A 6,564-nucleotide genomic window follows, 5' to 3' on the forward strand; every position below is an offset into this window, starting at 1 on the left:
GACCGAAAGTAGCCATTGACAGTGGTGATGTATCACATAAAGCCAGCCATGGAAAGGAATGAGACTGATTGGATGAAGATAGCAGGAAAGCAGAGGTTCAGAAGAACGAAAAGCATCTCCATTCGCTTATCTGAAATTCCTACCAATGAATTACATAAGTATCTCTATCCCTATTTTATTATATAATATTCGAAAACACCATTATCAATTTATATCTGCCTGACTGAGATTTACAAGGTGACCATAGCTTGCTTCATACCAACAATCTCCGTGGGATTCGACCCTTACTCACGTAAGGTATTACTTGGACGACCCAGTGCACTTGCTGGTTAGTGGTACGCGTTGTGAAAAGTGTAATTCACAATTCGTGCACCAAGTTTTTGGCGCCGTTGCCAGGGATTGTTTGAGTTCTCGGCAAGCTTTTGGTCCGGTAACATCAGTGCCAGATTCCCTTTTGATCCGGCAACAGCACCAAGTTTTTGGCGCCGTTGCCGGGGATTGTTCGAGTTTGGACAACTGACGGTTCATCTTGTTGCTCAGATTAGGTAATTTTCTTTTTGTTTTGTTTTCAAAAATTTTTCAAAAATCTTTCAAAAACTCTTCCTTTGTTTTCGAAAAAAAAATAAAATAAAATAAAATGTTTTCAAAAATAAATTATTCTATGGCTTCAAAATTTTTAAGAATGAATTCTAGTGTTTCATGAAATATGTTGAATCATATCTGGCTGTAAAGCCATACCCAAACTACTTTGGGATTGGTATTCAACTAATCACTCCAGCCCATGTAATTATATGCTAAAGCTTGGCTGGCTGTTAAGCCATGCCAGACCCTTTGATTGGAGCTTTAAGACTAACATGGCAAGATTCCTGGAATTCATATTAAAAATTTTGGAATCCTTATTTTCTTTTTCAAAAGAATTTTTCGAAAAATATAAAATAAAAATCCAAAAAAATTAGAAAATCATAAAAATCAAAAATATTTTTGTGTTTCTTGTTTGAGTCTTGAGTCATATCATAAGTTTGGTGTCACTTGCATATGCATCTTGCATTTTTCGAAAATTTCATACATTCATGGTGTTCTTCATGATCTTCAAGTTGTTCTTGGTAAGTCTTCTTGTTTGATCTTGATGATTTTTTGTTTTGTGTCTTTTCATGTTTATCATATGCATTCTTGAATTCTTAGTGCGTAAGCATTAAAGAATTCTAAGTTTGGTGTCTTGCATGTTTTCTTTGCATTAAAAATTTTTCAAAAAATATGTTCTTGATGTTCATCATGATCTTCATAGTGTTCTTGGTGTTCATCTTGACATTCATAGCATTCTTGCATGCATTCATTGTTTTGATCTAAAAATTTCATGCATTGCATAATTTTCATGTTTTCATAAAAATTCAAAAAATCAAAAAAATATCTTTCCCTTTTTTTCTCTCATCAAATTCGAAAATTTGAGTTGACTTCTTCAAAAATTTTTAAAATCAAGTTGTTTCTCATGAGTCAAACCAAATTTTCAATTTGAAAATCTTATCTTTTTCAAAATCTTTTTCAAAAATCAAATCTTTTTCAAAATTCTTAGTTATTTTCGAAAATTTCAAAAATATTTTTCAAAAATCTTTTTCTTATTTTTATACCAAATTTTCGAAAATAACAATAACAATTAATGTTTTGATTCAAAAATTTCAAGTTTGTTACTTGCTTGTTAAGAAAGATTCAAACTTTAAGTTCTAGAATCATATCTTATGATTTCTTGTGAATCAAGTCATTAATTGTGATTTTAAAAATCAAATCTTTTTCAAAACTAATTTCAATCATATCTTTTCAAAAATATCTTCTTATCTTTTTCAAAAATTTGATTTCAAAATATCTTTTCTAACTTCCTAACTTCTTATCTTTTCAAAATTTGTTTCAACTAACTAACTAACTTTTTGTTTGTTTCTTAACTTTTTCAAAACTACCTAACTAACTCTCTCTCTCTAATTTTCGAAAATATCTTCCCTCTTTTTCAAAAATTTCTTTTTAATTAACTAATTATTTTTATTTTTATTTTTTATTTAAAAATTTTTTTTGAAAATTACTAACATTTTTCAAAAACCATTTTCGAAAATCACTAACTCTTTTTCAAAAATATTTTCGAAAATTCTCTCTCTCCCATCTTATTCTATTTATTCATTCATATCCTAACATCTCATCTCACATCTCTAGCCTCCTCACAGTTGTGTTTCTTCCATTATATTACATTATTTGTCTCCCCCTCTTCTTCTACTCACACAGGGATCCCTATACTGTGGTATAAAGGATCTCTATTATTATTATTATTTTTCTGTGCCTTCTTCTTTGTCATATGAGCAGGAGCAAGGATAAGAACATTCTTGTGGAAGCAGATCCAGAACCTGAAAGGACTCTGAAAAAAAAAATTAAGAGAAGCTAAATTACAACAATCCAGAAATAACCTTTCAGAAATTTTCAAACAGGAAGAGGAGATGACAGCCGAAAATAATAATAATATAAGAAAGATGCTTGGTGACTTTACTGCACCTAATTCCAATTTACATGGAAGAAGCATCTCCATTCCTGCCATTGGAGCAAACAAATTTGAGCTGAAACCTCAATTAGTTTCTCTGATGCAGCAGAACTGCAAGTTTTATGGACTTCCATCTGAAGATCCTTTTCAGTTCTTAACTGAATTCTTGTAGATATGTGATACTGTTAAGACTAATGGAGTAGATCCTGAAGTCTACAGGCTCATGCTTTTCCCTTTTGCTGTAAGAGACAGAGCTAGATTATGGTTGGATTCTCAACCCAAAGACAGCCTGAACTCTTGGGATAAGCTGGTCACGGCTTTCTTAGCCAAGTACTTTCCTCCTCAAAAGCTGAGCAAGCTTAGAGCTGATGTTCAAACCTTCAGACAGAAAGAAGGTGAATCCCTCTATGAAGCTTGGGAAAGATACAAACAGTTGACCAAAAAGTGTCCTTCTGACATGCTTTCAGAATGGACCATCCTGGATATATTCTATGATGGTTTATCTGAGCTATCAAAGATGTCACTTGACACTTCTGCAGGTGGATCCATTCACCTAAAGAAAACGCCTGCAGAAGCTCAAGAACTCATTGACATGGTTGCTAATAACCAGTTCATGTACACTTCTGAAAGGAATCCTGTGAGTAATGGGACGCCTATGAAGAAGGGAGTTCTTGAAGTTGATACTCTAAATGCCATATTGGCTCAGAATAAAATATTGACTCAGCAAGTCAATATGATCTCTCAGAGTCTGCATGGAATGCAAGCTGCATCCAACAGTACTCAAGAGGCTTCTTATGAAGAAGAAGCTTATGATCCTGAGAACCCTGCAATAGCAGAGGTAAATTACTTAGGTGAACCTTATGGAAACACCTATAACTCAACATGGAGAAATCATCCAAATCTCTCATGGAAGGATCAAAAGCCCCAACAAGGCTTTAATAATGGTGGAAGAAACAGGTTTAACAATAATAAACCTTTTCCATCATCAACTCAGCAACAGACAGAGAACTCTGAACAAAATGCTTCTAATTTAGCAAATCTAGTCTCTGATCTATCTAAAGCCACTGTAAGTTTCATGAATGAAACAAGGTCTTCCATTAGAAATCTGGAAGCACAAGTGGGCCAGCTGAGTAAAAGGATCACTGAAATCCCTCCTAGTACTCTCCCAAGCAATACAGAAGAGAATCCAAAAGGAGAGTGCAAGGCCATTGACATAAGCGCCATGGCCGAACCTATGAGGAGAGGAGAGGACGTGAATCCCAAGGAGGAAGACCTCCTGGGACGTCCAGTGATCAATAAGGAGCTTCCCTCTGAGGAACCAAAGGACTCTGAGGCTCATCTAGAGACCATAGAGATTCCATTGAACCTCCTTATGCCCTTCATGAGCTCTGATGAGTACTCCTCTTCTGAAGAGAATGAGGATGTTACTGAAGAGCAAACTGCCAAGTTTCTTGGTGCAATCATGAAGCTGAATGCCAAATTATTTGGCATTGATACTTGGGAAGTTGAACCTCCCTTGTTCATCAATGAACTAAGTGATCTAGATCAACTGACATTGCCTCAGAAGAGACAGGATCCTGGAAAGTTCATAATACCCCGTACCATAGGCACCATGATCTTTAAGGCTCTGTGTGACCTTGGTTCAGGAATAAACCTCATGCCCCTCTCTATAATAGAGAAACTGGGAATCTATGGGGTGCAAGCTGCTAAAATCTCATTAGAGATGGCAGACAGCTCTAGAAAACAGGCTTATGGACAAGTAGAGGACGTGTTAGTAAAGGTTGAAGGCCTTTACATCCCTGCTAATTTCATAGTCCTGGATACTGGAAAGGAAGAGGATGAATCCATCATCCTAGGAAGACCTTTCCTGGCCATAGCAAGAGCTGTGATTAATGTTGACAGAGGTGAAATATTCCTTCAATGGAATGAGAACTCCCTTGTGTTTAAAACTCAAGGATCTCCCTCTGCAACCATGGAGAGGAAGCAGAAAAAGCTTATCTCCAAGAAGAGTCAACCAGAGCCCCCACAGTCAAACTCTAAGTTTGGTGTTGGGAGGCCACAACCAAACTCTAAGTTTGGTGTTGAACTCCCATACCCAAACTCTAAGTTTGGTGTTGGAGAGTCTCAACAAAGCTCTGCACATCTGTGAGGCTCCATGAGAGCCCACTGTCAAGCTATTGACATTAAAGAAGCGCTTGTTGGGAGGCAACCCAATGTTTATCTAATTCTTATTTTTATTGTTTTTCATGTTTTCTTAGGTTCATGATCATGTGGAGTCACAAAATAAACAAAAAAATCAAAAACGGAATCAAAAACAGCAGAAAAAAAATCACACCCTGGAGGAGCATCTGTCTGGCGTTCAAACGCCAGAACAGAGCATAGTTCTGGCGCTGAACGCCCAGAATGGGAGCATCCTGGCGCTGAACGCCCAGAACAAGCATGGTTCTGGCGTTCAACGCCAGAAATGGCAGCAAAGGGGCGTTGAACGCCCAAAATGGGCACCAACCTGGCGCTGAACGCCCAGAGTTGTGTGCAAGGGCATTTTACATGCCTAAATTGGTGCAAGGATGTAAATGCCTTGACACCTCAGGATCTGTGGACCCCACATGATCCCCACCTACCTCATCATCTCTCTTTCCATTCATGATCATCCCTTCTTTTTTTCCATACACCCACTACCTTCAAAAATTCAACATCTCTCTCCCACCCAATCCCACCCATATGGCCGAATACACACTCCCATCCATCTCCTCCATATCTTCTTCTTATTCTTCTATTCTTTCTTCTTTTGCTCGAGGGCGAGCAACATTCTAAGTTTGGTGTGGTAAAAGCATAGCTTTTTGTTTTTTCCATAACCATTGATGGCACCTAAGGCCAGAGAAACCTCTAGAAAGAAGAAAAGGAAGACAAAAGCTTCCATCAAGGGTCTATAGCTCAGTGGTAGAACATTTGACTGCAAATCAAGAGATCCCTGAGATACCTTAGGGGATACATTTTCTTCCACACAATTATTGGAAACAATTAAGGGTGGAACATCAAGAGCACTCCATCATGCTCCATGAAAAAAGAGAAGATCAAAAAGCAATGAAGGAGGAGCAGCAAAGACAAGGAAGAGACATAGAAGAGCTCAAGGACATCACTAAGGTGGACTCATTCCTTGTTCTTACTTTCTCTGTTTTTCATTTTCTATGTTATGTGCTTATCTGTGTTTGTGTCTTCATTACATGATCATTAGTAGTTAGTAACTATGTCTTAAAGTTATAAATGTCCTATGAATCCATCACCTCTCTTAAATGAAAAATGTTTTAATTCAAAAGAACAAGAAGTACATGAGTTTCGAATTTATCCTTGAACTTAGTTTAATTATATTGATGTGGTGACAATGCTTCTTGTTTTCTGAATGTATGCTTGAACAGTGCATATGTCTTTTGAAGTTGTTGTTTAAGAATGTTAAATATGTTGGCTCTTGAAAGAATGATGACTAGGAGACATGTTATTTGATAATCTGAAAAATCATAAAAATGATTCTTGAAGCAAGAAAAAGCAGCAAAGAACAAAGCTTGCAGAAAAAAAAAATAGGCGAAAAAAAAAAAATATAGAAAGAAAAAGAAAAAGCAAGCAGAAAAAGCCAAAGCTCTTAAAACCAAGAGGCAAGAGCAAAAAGCCAATAACCCTTAAAACCAAAAGGCAAGGGCAAATAAAAAGGATCCCAAGGCTTTGAGCATCAGTGGATAGGAGGGCCTAAAGGAATAAAATCCTGGTCTAAGCGGCTAAACCAAGCTGTCCCTAACCATGTGCTTGTGGCGTGTAGGTGTCAAGTGAAAACTTGAGACTGAGCGGTTAAAGTCAAGGTCCAAAGCAAAAAAAGAGTGTGCTTAAGAACCCTGGACACCTCTAATTGGGGACTTTAGCAAAGCTGAGTCACAATCTGAAAGGGTTCACCCAATTATGTGTCTGTGGTATTTATGTATCCGGTGGTAATACTGGAAAACAAAGTGCTTAGGGCCACGGCCAAGACTCATAAAATAGCTGTGTTCAAGAATCATCAT

The 6,564-nt window shown here is 37.0% G+C and overlaps 1 non-coding gene across 1 annotated transcript; it reads right to left on the minus strand.

Moving 5' to 3' along the window:
• Nucleotides 1-2,870: 2,870 nt before the first annotated feature.
• Nucleotides 2,871-2,978, minus strand: LOC148572231 (small nucleolar RNA R71). Its single transcript, XR_015908186.1, has one exon. It is a non-coding gene; the product is annotated as a small nucleolar RNA R71 (small nucleolar RNA).
• Nucleotides 2,979-6,564: the final 3,586 nt, after the last annotated feature.

The sequence above is a fragment of the Arachis ipaensis genome, chromosome B3, assembly GCF_059453495.1.
Source record: "Arachis ipaensis isolate K30076 ecotype BB chromosome B3, ASM5945349v1, whole genome shotgun sequence".
Lineage (NCBI taxonomy): Eukaryota > Viridiplantae > Streptophyta > Magnoliopsida > Fabales > Fabaceae > Arachis > Arachis ipaensis.